We start from the raw sequence: 19,027 nt of genomic DNA, 5'->3' as shown, positions 1-19,027 counted from the left end.
TTGTTCAAGAGGTAGTAGTCCCTACTCTCCTTTGTTAGGTCTAAGTAGACATGGCATCTTCCATGCTGGTGTTTATGGTCCGCGCGTACTCAGTCCAGTCATAGAGTTGAATCTCAGAGCCCACTCTTGCTTGCGACCTGTTGATCGCCATCCAACCATTCTCCAAGACTGAGCAAGGCTTATGGTCTGTGATGTGATCCGAAAAGAGTAACGCAAGGAGGTACTGACGAAATGGCGACGATCAAACGATAGCGTCTGGCAATCCCTCGTCATAGGTGGACCATCGCTTTCAAGACATGACTACCATATGCGACATGACCCTTTGCAAGTCATTTAGTTGAGATAAATTATTATCCAATGTGCATGTATTGGAAGCATCTGTAAAAAAGTAAAACTCTTTGAAAAGTCTGATAAGAAAAGAACCGGAGATGTGTAAGGGTGTATTGTGTCGCAGGAATTGAATGCGCCCTGTCTCTGTCTCAGTCCAAAAACAACAACTTCCCCTTTCTGAAAGAAGTCAGGCAGTGGCTCTGGAAATTTGAGCAAAGCAGTGAATGAAACGCCTGTAATAGGAACATAAACCTAAGAAGGCCTCCAATCTCCGTGAGGACTCTCTGACGTAGGCCAACTCTTGACTTTCTCAATATCCTTCCCATCTGGCTGAAGACCCGCAGATGATACAATATGCCCAGAAATGTCACTTGTGGTTGAGCAAAAGAATATTTAGTTGGTTTTAGCTTCAGGTTTATTGCTCAGACGCTGGAAAACCTCTCAAGTGCTGCCTGTGCTCATTGAGAAATCTTCTGTTATAGACCAGTGTCTCTCAACCTTTTAACTCACAGCTCACACAACCAAATACATATGTTTCAGCTGCCCAATGCAAAAAAATTAATCAAAAAAAAAAATTTAAATGTATGTGAGCAAAATATGTTACATAGCTTGAATCAAGCAGGTTGTTTTTAAACCAATCACCGACCTGGAAGAGTGAACGATAGTAATAGTTTATTATTATTTTTGTTATTTTAATTAATTATGATATTTAATTACTTATACATTTTTACGTAGAGCATTAGCAATATTATTTCTATTGATAATAGCTGGCGTGCCCATCTGCAATACCGCTATGCTCACTGGGGCCGCGCCCACAGGTTGAAAACTCACTGCTTATAGACAATGATATCGCCTCAAATATACAAGACATGTTTTCCAGGACAGGCCCTGCAGCACTACTTCTGCATCAAGGTTGAAAAGTGGGCGATTGACAAGGCTCCATCGGGCATCACTGTAAACTGATACAATAAACGCGACCCGTGGTGAAAGCCGCTTTTGGTTTATCTGCGCCATGAAGTTGCACTTGCCAATATCCAGATGAAAGATCCATAGTTCTGAATATAGATGAACCTCTTAGTGCATCCAAAGTGTCATCTGTTCTAGGCAATGGATGGGCATCTTTAATGGGGACAGAATTAAGGCCCTATAATCTACACAAAAACGCCAGGAGCCATCTTTCTTTGCAACTGAGAATTATAGGCGCAGCTGCTAAGCGGCTGGCGACTGGCTTCCCACAATGCCTTTTGCTACCATGTCATCCACATGTGTCTGAATCTCCTCCTGAATCTGAGGGGAAGTGCGATAAGCATGTTTCTGTATGGATTTGCATTGTCAGAATTGATTTTGTGCAGGACTATGTTTGTTCTACCAAAGTCTGTAGGGCTTCTCTACCAAAGACGCCATAAAACCTATGTAACAGTGAATGCAATTTTGTTCACCTGAGAATCAGAGAGATCCGCACTTTGAGCTTTGCATTGAGGTGACTCCTGTGTAGATGGGGCAGACACATTACACACAACATCAAGAGTGCTCAAGAACATCATTTGAGTTGACTGGAGTGAACTCCCCAATTGCATACCTGGCTGCAGTACAAAAGGGCTGTTAGTTGATTCATGAGTCGCACTACAGTTTGACCACTTTAGCAAATGTAAGGCAAAGTGCAACCGCAATACCATCTAACTTAAATATATATGGCTCAAACAACCCACAGTATCCATCTGCTAAACCTGCATTAACAGCAGATGGGACAAGTTGTGCTGTACAGTGCATCTCTACAATTGGCTGGAAATGGTAGTTGTCACAGTAATCTGAGCTGCACAGTGGTACAGGTTGAGATTTGCTTAACAGCGCAAAGTTTGGCCATAAAGGCAACGTGTACATTTAATCACATTCAAGACTGCTTGGTGTTTCAAGAAAATCCCAACCAAGCATTATACCCTGATTCACATTTCTGATGACGCACGCCATGTTGTAATGTCAGTGTGTACCTAATCTGAGGTTAATAGTCACCAGTTCCCAGACTAAATCTAAATTCTGACCAGTTATATAGATTTTGATAGAATGAAAGTACTTTTCAGTGGTCTTTTACGCAATGAAGGACGTGACGTGGTAGTTTCGTTAAGAAATGAAATACTAGACCCAGTGTCTATCATGATGTGGCATGTCGGTACCTTCAACAATACCACTGATGTGTGCTGTACTAGTGTCCGGTCATGCCTGCAACAGGAGAGCATCCATTCTCTGCATGTCTGGCATCTGTATTGCTGGTATTGTTCTGTGTCATATAGTTAGGAGAAATAGCTGATGTGTAGTCCTAATCGCATCAGCTGCAAGGAAGTTTCTGGGATTATAGCTGCTAAGATCTGGGTAGAGCATCAGACAAACCACTTGTTGATCCAGGCTGTGCCGTTGAGGTCTGCAATGATGGTCTTGTAGTTTTCTAAAGGTGACACGCTCTGTGATGAGGGCTTGACCGCGCCAATGTAATGACGAAGGTTAGAAGCCATGGTGTCCTGCCGTCGGGCCCCGCTGGTAATCCACGAGTGGTCAGTGGCAGTTGCAGTGGAGTATCTTGAGAATAGCAACCTCAAACCTGTCTCCCGCGCTTTCTGGTGTGAAGTCCCCTGTCATTACGCTGGTATGTGTCGGGTGCTGCTTTACCGCATTCGGTCTCTGCGCGGGTCAGCGGATGTTTGCCAGATAAACAACCGTGATGGTGCACTCCATCTCTGCAGGGCATATCTTGTTGGATCATGACCACTTGCCGATGGGGCTTGATGAGATCGCCCAGTTGATCATGCAGCTGAAGTTTTAGTGCTGAGACATCCTTACTTAGATCTTTGACTGTGTTTGTAAGGCCAACAACAGCTTGCTTCAATAAGAGAGTGTCAGTGTCAGAAATAACATTCACTGTCTGTGCCTTGAATCCTCTCTGATCGTGAAATGAAACTGGCTGTACCAATTTGGCTGCTTTACATGCCCGCTCAGCTTGGGTGGTAACCCTGGAAGGCGCTTTGAACGCTTTCACCCCCTCTCGTGATATTTAATCTGGGAGTTCTTGATCTAAACCTGACAGAAATCGTGATAGTCTCATGTATCTAGATGCTGTTCAAAATCAGGAAAGCTTCTTTGACCAGTCTATATATGTCTGCTGTATACACTTCCCATTGGTTCATTAGGTAATTTAAGACTGAATTTGGAAATGTTTCAAATGATACAATAAGGTCCTTCTAAGCAAACGCCTCTTATGTTCTTTTTCGCTGCCGTTTGAATGAGTGCTCAATTTCAGATGGAAAATTGTCCCAAACAAATGAACAGTTCAAGTGGTAGTCTAGTAGGCAAATTTGCTGCTAACACTGCATCCAAATCAACGCCCGCTATCTTTATAGCGAGCCTCTTGAATCACCCCATAACGACGAGCCCACAGCCAGAAATTACTCGAAATGCCGCTTACGCTGCGAAATGGCGGCAATGGGATGTCTTTCGTATTTTGTGATAGCGGGTCACGAGGTATGAGCACTGTTCTGCAGCACTTTGAGCTTCCTCATCTGACATCTCTTATGTTATTAACGGCACACTCAAACTTCACGGAATCCCGCTGGTATCACGTAGATGCAGACACTGCGCTCGCGCATGGCGTCAAGCAAAAACAAAATAAAGTGTATATGTATATATATGTAAAAATATCGAATATCCGCTGCAAAACACCGCTGAAGCACTGTGCGTAACGCTTTCGCTTAGTGCGTTTGTGGGTGTTTCTGGGGGCTTTATCTAATTGTTTATATAAATAAAACTATCGAATACGGACGCAGCTCTTTTTCTCCACTTTATTTTTCTATGCACCGCACAGCGCCTTCCCTCTGTCAGAATAAAAAGTCCTTATAACAACAGACAATTTAAGTAGGAGGGACCACTGCTGTATTTTTTAAATATGTTTTTTTTTTTTTTTTTTTTTTTTAATCTCAGTTGTTCTCAGGCTGTTATGACGTCACGTTTAGGAACGCCCCGACTAGGCTTGGAACTTTCTCATTTTGTGGGTTTAAGTTTCGGAGTGTAGGTTGATAGTGATTGCTTTCTGGCTTTTATTGAGATACAAATAAGTATTGTTATAATGACATTACTTCTCTACGAATCAAAAATTGATTCAGAAAAAGTGTACAAGAACCATGTGTTCTTGTCAAATACACTTGTCAACACGGCGGAGAACCATTCTCCCATCGCCTGATGAGGCGCCTGCTGTTGCTGCAGGTACATTGATGGTGGAAAAGGAGGCAGAAAGAGAGGAGAAAAAGAGTTTCTGGAGGTGGTTGGCTGCTTTCCTCATCAGAGAGCCTCTAACACGATCTGGCTAAAGCTGAAAAGAAGTACCAGGCAGAAGCTGGATCACATCAGACGACACAGATGGTACAATCACATCAGCGTGTCATGTTTTGAATTTAGGCTGACTTTTTCATTTCTAGAACTTCTGTTCTTCTTCCTTTTTTTTTAAAACGACAAATGGCTTTCCCAAAAACAAGAACCATTCTAATTTGAATATATGGTATCTTACTGATTTATTCTGATTTGATCTCACATAGCTCCAGCTTCCAAAGTCCACCCTGTTGTTACAGCAAGTAAGAAACAGCTGGAGCAGGATGCCCTGGCAAATGCAAGAATTATAAATCAATGAGAATTTCAAAATGTTATTATGAATTCTAAATACTGTAAATGATGATCACTGCTGTGTTTTTACATGAACTCCCAAAAATTCAGTTTTGTTTAGTTTTTTTACACAAGACTCAACTAATTTCTAAAGTTAATGGAACATAAAGTTAATTGTAATTATTATTATTTTATTATTATATACAGTGTATATATTTATATATATATATATATATAGAAAGTGAAATAAAATATTTATGAAATTGTATTTGATAATTAACTGCATATATTTTTTTTATATAGGTCACATCCGCTGACTTATTATAAGATTGGCTTAAAAACTGGCTCAAGGACGGGTTTGGCTTCATTTATAAAGGACTCAAGTACAGGATGGACTTAAGGTTTCATTGATTTTACTTTACTTAACTTTTGTACACCTCTTCAGAATTAATGGCTAGACCGATAAGACTTCTGTGTACATGCTTATTTTTTTTCTCTTTTTGTTCTGTTTTGTTGATCAGGTGGCAGTAAAATTTTCTGTGAAGTCACCAAAGATGTCTTATATCAGAGTGGTGAGTGTAGCCGCGCTTTCTTTTATTACTGCTTCTCAGTCACTGTTTTCAGTTTAACATCTTTAATAGTATTAATCACAGACTATAAATACGCTGCAGGCAAACTGTTCTGATTTGTAACCAAGTCATTGTTTGGGAAACTATCTCCATCTAAGCATATTTCCCCTTCCTCCAGCCTGGTCATCCCGGCCATCCTGGCTGGAGATAGCTCTGACTCTCACGGCCAATGTGTGCCCCCAGACCTCCTGAGATCATAAAACTTGGACTGGGAGGACAATTCAAGACCACTATACCAGCGGTCGCGGAGCCGCCCATGCCCCGGCGTGGATTTAAAGACTTTGTTAAGCTCCACGGAGAGCGCCTCGGCGAGGTCACCGCCAAAAAGATCATGTGGCAGGTCATCAAGCCGCTAACAGCTGCACTGGGCGTGGAGTCTTTCACTGGACATAAAATTGGAAAACCTCCTGGCAAACCCAGACAACATGGAGGTGAAATTAATTGATTTTGGTTGTAGCGTAAAATGCAGAGATATGGCTATAAAGTCTTCAGTGGTATGTATGGCTTTGTCTATTATCTCACAGAATTACATCCTGTATAAAATGAGTCAACATGATGTGTAAATGTATTGAAGGAATGAAATCTCTCTTTCCTCCAGGCACAAAACTGTACTGTCCACCAGAGGTCACTATGGAAAGGCAGATACTGGCGCGGCCTCCACAACAGTGTGGTCGCCAGGGAATCCTCCTGTTCTTGATGGCCTGTGGGTATTATCCCACAGAATACGACTCCCCATCTGATCAGTAAGAGGAGCTGACCAGACCTGGCCTGTCACAAGGTAAGATCTCATCAAAGAAGAACGAAACCACTCAAAAAGACCTCAGTAGCTTGAAAGAGAGCAGGTGTAAAGAATAGTTAATAAATCAAACGGTTCTCTGCCTTCCTTTGACAGAATGCTGCCAGATCATAGCTTCGTGTTTGCAGTCTGATCCAAAGCGGAGGATCAATCTGGAGAAGATGCTTCTCCATGATTGGCTTAAGGTACTAAGTCTAAGATTAATTAATTGTTTGGTTGTTTACCAAATTAAATTTGTAATGTCTTTAGGCTGTTAATGCTGATTTTAAAGCAGGTCGTGGAGTAATACATGAAGAACTGTCACAACAGCTGTCAAGATATGTGGCTTCTCCTGTCCCTCTCCATCCACGCCTTTGCGCGCTCTGACTTGACCAGCACATTTTACAATAATATTTAAAGATACTTAGTTAAAGATATACTACTATTCTTATTCAATACTTAAGATAGTTCAGTGTGTAGAAGTTACATAAGATAAATGTAGATATAAGATAAGATATAAGTGTATAAGATAGATAAGTGTATTAGAGAAGTTCTGTCTGTGTATAAGATATGTGTACATGTTTATGAATATATTTAATAAAATTATTGAATCTTATAATAAAAAAAAATACTAAAGTCTATAATTGAGTATTTGAGGTCACTGAGTCATATCAGAGAATGTGCTGAGTAGATGGACATCTGCATACTCCTCTCTATGGGTCCTACAGTTATGGAGCTTGTATCTTCCCACTCCTTAGAGTTTCAGAAAACTCCAAAATAAAAAAATTTGTTTACATAATATATGTAATTAATATGTATCGATAAATATACACACACATGCAGAAATGTATTTAGAGAATATTTTATTTTTTTAATTATACTTGTATTTACTTCTCTATATTTATATTTATATAATTAATACTATTAACAAATATATTTAATACATATAAATTATATATTTTTCTAAATATATACATGAAAGTGTGTGTATTTGTATTTATATATACATAAATAAATATACACAGCACAATACATGGGCAATATTTTGATACTAAACTTTTGACAGCAGTAAAGCAATTCAACAAATCCAAATTTAAAACATAGCTTCAAAATTCAAGAAACTAAACACGCTTTCTTCCAAATGACTTCTTCTTATATGGACATGGTTTCACTACTGCCCTCTAACGCCAAGACTTTTGTCGGTGTCTATTTTTACACCATGTTGTGGCTCATTTGTCTTTTCAATGACATTATTTACATACAGTCAGTGTCTTGTTTTCTCATTCATTAGGTCAGGTTGATTTTGCCAGTTTCACTCAAAATGGTGCAAAATATAATTTCAGCTGAATAAAATTAAGCAATAAGTAAAGGTCTATGAATATGGCTCTGATAATATCACAAAAATAAAGGATAATGCTTGTGGAGCTATATGCAAAAATATTTCATACCCTCAGAAAACCAGTACAACCATCAGAGAAGAGAAGATGGATCCAAAAGTTCTGCCATCAAAGAACGTAACGTGGTAAAACTATGTGGTAGACTAAATAACTCTTTAATTCACTAAATCTTACTGTCGAATGCTTATTTTTTAATCTGTCAAAAACTCCCGCCCCGCCATGGAATACAGCCAACCCTCTATCAAATATCATTAGACATCCGCCACGTTCACTGTCACTTTCATCGGGATTGACGACCGAATTTACTTACAGCCAGGTGTGAGTCCTAAATGTTCTGCTCACACAGCATTTCATCCTCTCAATGCAGTCTGGAAGAACCAGAGACCGAACGAGCTAGTATTAATGTAACGCTTTTGCTTGTGCGCTTGTGAGTGTTTTCGGGCTTTATCTAAATGTTTGCATAAATAAAACCATCGAATACGGATGCTTTCTTTTTCTCCACTTTATTTTTCTATTTTACCGCCATCATTCTTTTCCCCGCCAGAATAAAAGTCCTTATAACAACAGGCAATTTAACATGAGGAGGGAGGGTATTTCTAACACAAAATAAAATCGTTTTTTTTTTCTTACACTACTTCCTTTCCGAAAAGAAACGTCCTCGTTACTCAAGAACACAACAAAATCACACATTAGTAAGAATGTAATTTCAAGCACAAAAAAAAATTCAGGTAGGAAAAACTACAATCCCAAAGTTTCAAATAAAAGCAAACTTTAGCAAAATGCATATAACAATAACATATTTTTTCATTAGCCCATTGTGTTTACTACCATACCCCCAGAACTATATACTCAGGAATGTAATAGCAAATGGGAATAAAGACAAAGGTATAAATAAATACTTATAATTCCCTATATCTTATTGGATGATTCACAGAACGCCCTGACTCTTGTTGTCATTCACTCTACTGGTTTTCTGTCTAAATATTGTCTGCAAACTGTATTGAATGCAGAACGCAATCGGCTGAGTATAGATGTGCATATTCATTTGGGGGTTCCTAGAGTAGCTCTTTCTAGAAATGCCTCAGTTCGCTTGTAGTTTCTTTTAGCACTGAATAATGGAGGTCTCTTTATTACTTTGATACCCATTCAGCAACAAACACTTAGGACAGGGTCAGCTGTCTTAGCCTGCTTGTATATCTTCATTACCTATACCTAAGCATGTAATGCTGGAATCGGTAGAGAGAGCAGAATTTGGAAGGTTCAGCCCCAGAACATGTATCAGAAGCCAGCAGGCCGCGCAGAGAGAAGTAGCATGCGTTCAGTGATCTCAGCTTGTGTTGAAATGGACACTAAATGGACAGTCTTGTTCAAGAGGTAGTAGAAGTCTCCCTACTCTCCTTGTTAGGTTCATGTAGACATGGCATCTGGGCTGGCATGTTTATGGCCATGCCGTACTCACAGTCCAGTCATAGAGTTGAATCTCTAGAGCCCACCTTGCTCATGCATCTGTTGATCGCCATCCAGAACCATCTCTCCCAAGACTGGCAAGGGCTTATGGTCTGTGATGATCCGAAAAGAGTGGCCCATGAGGTACTTGGACGGAAATGGCGACGTGACCAAACGAGTTAGCCCACAACTCCCGTCATAGGTGGACCATCGCTTTCAAGACATGACTACTATATATGATGACTCCTTTCTTTTGCTGTCAGCCTTTAGCTGAGATAAAACACATCCAATGGCTGTATTGGAAGTATCTGTAAAAAGTAAAACTCTTTTTGAAAAGTCTGGATAAGAAAGAACTGAGTATGTGTAAGTGCATGTCGCAGGAATTGAATGCGCCCTGTTCTGTCTCAGTCCAAACAAACAACTTCTTTCTGAGTTAGCGCAAGGCAGTGGCTCTGAAATTTGAGCAAAGCAGTGAATGAAACGTCTGTAATAGGAACATAAACCTAAGAAGGCTCCCAACTTCCGTAGGACTTTCTGACGTGAGGCCAATCTTTGACTTTCTCAATATCCTTCCCATCTGGGTTGAAGACCCAGTAGATGATACAACATGGCCCAGAAATGTCACTTGTGGTTGAGCAAAGAACATTTAGTTGGTTTTAGCTTCAGGTTTGCTGCTCTCAGACGCTGGAAAACCTCTCTCAAGTGCTGCCTGTGCTCACTGAAATTTTGTTATAGACCAGTGGTTCAACCTTTTTAACAACTCACAGCCCACACAACCAAATACACATGTGCTCGCTGCCCACTGCAAAAATTAAAAAAAAAAAATTTAAATGTATGCAGCAAAAATATGTTATATAGCCTAAATCGGCAGGTTGTTTTTAAACCAATCAACGACCTGGAATAGTGAACGCATAGTAACAGTTTCTATTATTATTTTGTTATTTAATTAATTATGATATTTAATTATTACCACACATTTTTACTTTACATTATTAGCAATATTATTATTTCTATTGATAATAGCCATGCCCCCGCACAATACCGCTATGCTCACTGGGGGCCGCGCCCACAGGTTGAAAAACCACTGCTATAGACAATGATATCGCCTAAATATACAAGACATGTTTTCCAGGACAGGCCCCGCACTACTACTTGCATCAAGTGTTGAAAAGTGGGCGCGATTGACAAGGCTTCCATCGGGCATCACTGTAAACTGATACAACCAACGCACCCGGTGAAAGCCAGCTTTTGGTTTATCTCACGCCATGAAGTTGCACTTGCCAATATCCAGATGAAAGAGATCCATAGTTCTGAATATAGATGAACTCTCTTAGTGCATCCAAAGTGTCATCTGTTCTAGGCAATGGATGGGCATCTTTAATGGGGACAGAATTAAGGCCCTTATAATCTACACAAAAAAACGCCATAGGAGCCATCTTTCTTTGCACTGCAATTATAGGCGCAGCCCAAGGCTATGACTGGCTTCCCCAATGCCTTTTGCCACCATGTCATCCACATGTGTCTGAATCCTCTCCTGAATCTGAGGGGAAGTGCGATAAGCATGTTTCTGTATGGGATTTGCATTGTCAGAATTGATTTTGTGCAGGACTATGTTTGTTCTACTCAAAGTCTGTAGGGCTTTCACCAAAGACGCCATAAAACTCATGTAACAGTGAATGCAATTTGTTCACCTGAGAATCAGAGAGATCCGCACTTTGAGCTTTGCATTGAGGTGACTCTGTGTAGATGGGCAGACATACATTACACACAATATCAAGAGTGCTCAAGAACATCATTTGAGTTGACTGGAGTGAATCTCCCACTGCATACCTGGCTGCAGTACAAAGGGCTGTTAGTTGATTCATGAGTCGTGACTCACAGTTTGACCACTTTTAGCAAATGCAAGGGTGCGGGCAACTGCAATACCATCTAACTTAAATATATATGGCTCAAACAACCTCACAGTGCATCCATCTGCTAAACCTGCATTACAGCAGATGGGACTGTTGTGCTGCAAGCAGTGCATCTCAACAATTGGCTGGAATGGTAGTTGTTACAGTAATCTGAGCTGTACAGTACACAGGTTGAGATTTGCTGAATGAGCGGCAAAGTTTGGTCATAAAGGCGAAACGCACATTTACTCACATTCAAGACTGCTTGGTGTTTCAAGAAAATCCCAACCAAGTATTATACCCTGATTCACATTTCTGATGACGTGCACGCCAGGTTGTAAATGTCAGTGTACCTAATCTGAGGTTAATAGCCACCAGTTCCCAGACTAAATCTAAATTTGACCAGTTACAGATTTTGACAGAATGAAAGTAATTTTCTTCAGTGGTCTTCACGCAATGAAGGGGACGACGGGTAGTTTCTGGCGCAGAAATGAAATAAGCCAGACCCAGCGTTCATCATGATGTGCATGTCGGTATCTTCAAATACCACTGATGTGTGCTGTACTAGTGTCCGGCTATGCTCACAGTAACAGGAGAGCATCCATTCTCTGCATGTCTGGCATCTGTGGTTGTCAGAATGTTCTGTGTCATATGGTGTTGGTAGAGAAATAGCTGATGTGGTGTCCCAACCGCATCAGCTAAAGGAAGTTTCTGACGATAGATGCGAAGATCTGCAGAGATCAGACAAACCACTCTGGTTGATCCAGGCCAGCCGCTGAGGTCTGTAATGATGGTCTTGGTAGTTTTCAAAGGTGACACGCTCTGTGATGAGGGCTTGACTGCGTCGATGTAATGACGAGTTGCTAGAAGCTGGCGGTGTCCTGCCGTCGCCCCCGCTGGTAATCCACGAGGGTCAGTGGCAGTTGCAGCGGAGTATCTTGAGAATAGCAATCCCTCAAACCTGTCTCTGCGCCTGTGGTGTGAAGTCCCTCTGTCATTACGCCTGGTATGTGTCATGCTGTTTTCTCAGCACCTGGTCTCAATGGTCAGCGGATGCTTGCTAGATAAACAACCGCATGGTGCACCTCCATCCGCGTGGCATATCTTGTTGGACTATGACGACTTTAGCGATGGGGCTTGATGAGATCGGCCATGTTGATCATGCAGCCGAAGCCTGAGTGCTGAGACATCCTGCATTTAGTGGATCTTTGACTGTGTTTGTAAGGCCAACAACAGCTTGCTTCAATAAGAGAGTACCAGCTACAGCCATAAATATTCACTGTCTGTGCCCCCTATTGAATCCTCTCTGATCAGAAATGAAACTGGCTGTACCAATTTGGCTGCTTTATATGCCCGCTCAGCTTGGGTGGCAACTTGAAGGCTGCCTTGAACGTTTTCACCTCCTCTCGTGACATTTAACTGAAGTTCTTGATCTAAACCTGACAGAAATCGTGATGTCTGATGTATTCAGATGCGCTTTTGTTCAAAATCAGGAAAAGCTTCTTTCGACTAGTTCATATATGTCTGCTGCATACACTCCCCATTGGTTCATTAGGTAATTTAAGACCTGAATTTGGAAATGTTTCAAATGATACAATAAGGTCCTTCTGGCCAAACGCCTCTGCGTTCTTTTTCGCTGCTTGAATGAGTGCTCAATTTCAGATGGAAAATTGTCCCAAACAATGAACAGTCTCAAGTGGTGGTCTAGTAGGTAACTCTGCTGTTAACACTGCATCCAAATCAACGCCGCTTATCTTTATAGCGAGCCTCTTTGAATCACCTCATAAACGACGCAGCCCACAGCTGAAATTACTCGGAAATGCCGCCGCTCGCTAAATGGCGGCGGTAATGGGATGTCTTCGTGGTATTTGCGCGGCCGCTGAGGTATGAGCACCGTTCTCCTGCAGCACTTGAGCTTCCTCATCTGACATCTCTTACGTTATTAACGGTACACCAAACTTCACGGAATCCCGCTGGTATCACGCTGCAGATGAGACACTCTCGCTCGTGCAAGGCGCCAAGAAAAACAAAATAAAGTGTATATGTATATATATGTAAAAATATCGAATATCCGCTCAAAAACACCGCTGTCACTCAGTGTAACGCTTTGCTTGTGCGCTTGTGGGTGTTTTGGGGGCTTTATCTAATTGTTTATATAAAATAAAACTATCGAATACGGACGAGCTCTTTTTCTCTATACTTTATTTTTCTATGCACCGCCAGCGCTCTTTCCTCTGGCCAGAATAAAAAGTCCTTATAACAACAGACAATTTAAGTAGGGGAGGGACCACTGCTGTATTTTTTTAAATATGTTTTTTTTTTTTTTTTTTTTTTTTTTTTTTAATCTCAGCTGTTCCGCCAGGCTGTTATGACGTCACGTTTAGAACGCCCCGGATCTAGGCTTGGAACTTCTTTCATTTTGTGGGTTTAAGTTTCTGAGTGTAGGTTGATAGTGATTATTTCTCTGGCTTTATTGAGATACAAACAAGTATTGTTATAATGACATTACTTACACGAATCAAAAATTGATTCAGAAAAGTGTGTGCACAAGAACCATGTGTTCTGTCAAACACACTTCTTACAACACGGGCGGAGAACCATTCTCCTCATCGCTTGATGAGGCGCCTGTTGTTGCTGGTGGCATTGATGGTGGAAAGGGAGGCAGAAAGAGAGGAGAAAAAGAGTTTCTGAGTGTGGTTAGCTCTCCGCTTTCTCATCAGAGAGCCTCTAAATACGATCTGGCTAAAGCTGAAAAGAAGTACCAGGCAGAAGCTGGACTATATCAGACGATTATAGATGGTACAATCACATCAGCGTGTCGTGTTTTTGAATTTAGGCTGATTTTTTCATTTCTAGAACTTCTGTTCTTCTCTCCTTTTTTTTTTTTTAAACGACAAATGGCTTTCTCCAAAAACAAGAACCATTCTAATTTGAATATATGGTATCTTACTGATTTATTCGATTTGATTCATATAGCTCCAGCTTCCAAAGTCCACCCTGTTGCTGCTAAGAAACAGCTGGAGCAGGATGCCCTGGCAAAGGTGCAAGAATTATAAATCAATGAGAATTTCAAAATGTTATTATGAATTCTAAATACTGTAAATGATGATCAATAAGTTGTGTTTTTACATGAACTCCCCAAAATCTTAGTTTTGTTTAGTTTTTTTATACAAGACTCAACTAATTTCTAGTTAATGGAACATAAAGTTAATTGTACTTATTATTATTTTATTATTATATACAGTGTATATATTTTTATATATATATATACATTTACAGAAATAAAATATTTATGAAATTGTATTTGATACTAACTGCATATATTTTTTTTTTTTATAAGGCCACATCCGCGACTCATTACAAGATTGGCGTAAAAACTGGGTCAAGGCGGATTTGGCTTCGCTCTATAAAGGGACTCGGGCGCGAGGATGGACTTAAGGTTGATTGATTTTACTTTATTTAACTGGTGCACACCTCTTCAGAATTAATGGCTAGACCGATAAGACCTCTGTGCACATGCTTATTTTTATCTCTTTTTGTTCTGTTTTGTTGATCAGGTGGCAGTAAAATTTTCTGTGAAGTCACCAAAGATGTCTCCTATATCAGAGTGGTGAGTATAAGCTGCGCTTTCTTTTTATTACTGCTTCTCAGTCACTGTTTTCAGTTTAATATCTTTTTAATAGTATTAATCACAGACTATAACATGTTTTCGGGCAGGCAAACTGTTCTGATTTGTGAACCAAGTCATTGTTTGGGAAACCATCTCCATCTAAGCATATTTTCCTCCAGCCTGGTCATCCCGGCCATCCCGATGGAGATAGCTCTGACTCTCACGGCCACAAAGCCCCAGACCTCCTGAGATCATAAAACTTCTGGACTGGGGAGGACAACGGTTGACCACTATACCATGGTCATGGAGCGCCCATGCCCTGGCGTGGATTTAAAGACTTTTGTTAAGCTCCACGGAGAGCGCCTCGATGAGGTCACCGCCAAAAGATCATGTGGCAGGTCATCGGCCGCTAACAGCTGTATCAAGCGTGGAGTCTTTCACCGGGACATAAAATTGGAAAACCTCCTGGTAAACCCAGACAACATGGAGGTGAAATTAATTGACTTTGGTTGTGGTGCGCAAATGCAGAGATATGGCTATAAAGTCTTCAGTGGTATGTATGGCTTTGTTCATTATCTCACAGAATTACATCCTGTATAAATGAGTCAACATGATGTGTAAATGTATTGAAGGAATGAAATCTCTTTCTCCAGGCACAAAACTGTACTGTCCACCAGAGGTCACTCGTGGAAAGGCAGATACCATGCGGTAAGCCCACAACAGTGTGGTCGCCAGGAATCCTCCTGTTCTCTGATGGCCTGTGGGTATTATCCCACAGAATACCGACTCCATCTGATCAGTAAGAGGAGCTGGGACCAGACCTGGCCTGTCACAAGGTAAGATCTTCATCAAAGAAGAACGAAACCACTCAAAAAGACCGTGTAGCTTGAAAGAGAGCAGGTGTAAAGAATAAGCTAATAAATCAAACGTTTGTCTGCCTTTTTTGGACAGAATGCTGCCAGATCATAGCTTCAGGTTTGCAGTCTGATCCAAAGCGAGGGATCAATCTGGAGAAGATGCTTCTCCATGATTGGTTTAAGGTACTAAGTCTAAGATTAATTAATTGTTTGGTTGTTTGCCAAATTAAATTTGTAATGTCTTTAGGCTGTTAATGCTGATTTTTAAAGCAGGTCGTGGAGTAATACATGAAGAACTGTCACAACAGCTGTCACATATGTGGCTTCTCTCTGTCCCTCCATCCACGCCTTGGCGCCCTGACTTGACCAGCAATACTTACAATAATATTTAAAGATACTTAGTTAAAGATATACTACTATTCTTATTCAATACTTAAGATAGTTCAGTGTAGAAGTTATATAAGATAAATGTAGATATAAGATAAGATATAAGTGTATAAGATAGATAAGGTATTAGAGAAGTTCTGTCTGTGTATAAGATATGTGTACATGTTTATGAATATATTTAATAAAAATTATTGAATTCATAATAAAAAAATACTAAAGTCTATAATTGAGTATTTGAGGTCACTGAGTCATATCAGAGAATGTGTTGAGTAGATGGACATCTGCATACCTTCTATGGGTCCCACAGTTATGGAGTTTGTATCTTCCCCACTCCTTAGAGTTTCAGAAAAAAAATCCAAAGAATAAAATAAAAAAATTTGTTTACATAATATATGTAATTATTATGTATCGATAAATATACACATGCAGAATGTATTTAGAGAATATTTTATTTTTAATTATACTTGTATTTACTTTATATTTATATGTATATAATTAATACTATTAACAAATATATTTAATACATATAAATTATATATTTTTCTAAATATATACATGAAAGTGTGTGTATTTGTATTTATATATACATAACAAATATACACAGCACACACATGTAAGCAATATTTTGATACTAAACTTTTGACAGCAGTAGCAATTCAACAAATCCAAATTTAAAACACAGCTTCAAAATTCATGAAACTAAACACGTTTCTTCCAAATGACTTCTTCTTTATATGGACATGGTTTCAACACTGCCCTCTAACGCTCAAGACTTTTGTCGGTGTTCATTTTTACACCATGTTGTGGCTCTCATTTGTCTTTTTCAATGACATTATTTACATACAGTCAGTGTCTTGTTTTATATTCATTAGGGTCAGGGTTGATTTTGCCAGTTTCACTCAAAATGGTGCTAAACATAATTTCAGTTGAATAAAATTAAGTGCACAAGTAAAGGTCTATGAATATGGCTCTGACAATATCACAAAATAAAGGATAATGCTTGTGGAGCTATAAAAAAAAATATTTTCATACCCTCAGAAACCAGTACAACCATCAGAGAAGAGAAGATGGATCCAAAAGTTTGCCTATCAAAGAACGAACGTGGTAAAACTATGTGGTAGACTAAATAACTCTTTATACTTGCATTTCACTCGTGAATGCTTATTTTTTTAATCTGTCAAAAACTCGCCCTTTCGCCATGGAATACAGCCAATCCCTATCAAATATCATTAGACATCCGGCTACGCTTCACTGTCACTTTCATCGGGATTGACGATCGAATTTACTTACAGCCAGGTGTGAGTCCCAAATGTTCCGTCACACAGCATTTCATCCTCTCGAATGCAGTCTGGAAGAACCAGAGACCTAACGAGCCAGTAATAATGTAACGCTTTGCTTGTGCGCTTGTGAGTAGCTTTCGGGCTTTATCTAAATGTTTACATAAATAAAACCATCGAATACGGACAAGCTTCTTTTTCTCCACTTTATTTTTCTATTCACCGCCACCGCTCTTTTCCCCTCACAGAACAAAAGTCCTTATAACAACAGGCACTTTAACATGAGGAGGGAGGGTATTTCTAACACAAAATAAAATCGTTTTTTTTTCTTACACTACTTCCCCTTTCCGAAAAGAAACGTCCTCGTTACTCAAGAACACAACAAAATCACACATTAGTAAGAACGTACTTTCAAGCACAAAAAAATTTCAGGTAGGAAACCACAATCCCAAAGTTTCAACAAAAGCAAACTTTAGCAAAATGCATATAACAATAACATATTTTTTTTTCATTAGCCCATTGTGTTTACTACCATACCCTCAGAACCATATACTCAGGAATGTAATAGCAAATGGGAAGAAAGACAAAGGTATAAATAAAGACATTATAATTCCTATATCTTATTGGCGGATTCACAGAACGCCCTGACCTTGTTGTCATTCACTCTACTGGTTTTCTGTCTAAATATTGACTGCAACTGTGATTGAATGCAGAACGCAATCGTAGCTGAGTATAGGATGCATATTCATTTGGGGTTCTTAGAGTAGCTCTTTCAGAAATGCCTCAGTTCGCTTGTAGTTTCTTTTTAGCACTGAATACGGAGGTCTCTTATTACTTGATACCCATTCAGCAACAACACTTAGACAGGGTCAGCTGTCTTAGCCTGCTGTATATCTTCATTTCCCATACCTGCCATGTAATGCTGAATCGGTAGAGAGAGCAGAATTTGAAAGGTTCAGCCCCAGAACATGTATCAGAAGCAGCAGGCTGCGTAGAAGTAGCATGCGGTTCAGTGATCTCAGCTTGTGTTGAAATGGATACTTTAAATGGACAGTCTTGTTCAAGAGGTAGTAGAAGTCTCCCTACTCTCCTTGTTAGGTCTCATGAGACATGGCATCTGGCGCTGGCATGTTTATGGCCATGCCGGTACTCACAGTCCAGTCATAGAGTTGAATCTCTAGAGCCCACCTTGCCTCTGCGACCTGTTGGATCGCCATCCAGAACCATTCTCCTAAGACTGAGCAAGGGTTTATGGTCTGTGATGATCCGAAAAAGAGTGGCCCATGAGGTACTGACGGAAATGGCGAATGGACCAAACGATAGCCTACAACTCCTCGTCATAGGTGGACCATCGCTTCAAGACATGACTACCACATGCGATGACCCTTTCTTTGCTGTCAGCCTTTAGCTGAGATAAAAACACATCCAATGGCTGTATTGAAGCATCTGTAAAAAAGTAAAAACTCTTTTGAAAAGTCTGATAAGAAAGAACTGAGCATGTGTAAGTGCATGTCGTAGGGAATTGAATGCGCCCTGTTCTGTCTCAGTCCAAACAAACAACTTCCTTCTGAGTTAGCGTGCAGCAGTGTGCTCTGAAATTTGAGCAAAGCAGTGAATGAAACGTCTGTAATAGGAACATAAACCTAAGAAGGCTCCAACTTCCGTAGGGACTTTCTGACGAGGCCAATCCTTGACTTTCTCAATATCCTTCCCATCTGGTTGAAGACCCAGCAGATGATACAATATGGCCCAGAAATGTCACTTGTGGTTGAGCAAAAGAACATTT

Source organism: Puntigrus tetrazona, chromosome 2, assembly GCF_018831695.1.
Source record: "Puntigrus tetrazona isolate hp1 chromosome 2, ASM1883169v1, whole genome shotgun sequence".
Classification (NCBI taxonomy): Eukaryota; Metazoa; Chordata; class Actinopteri; order Cypriniformes; family Cyprinidae; genus Puntigrus; species Puntigrus tetrazona.
This window is presented reverse-complemented; position numbering follows the sequence as displayed.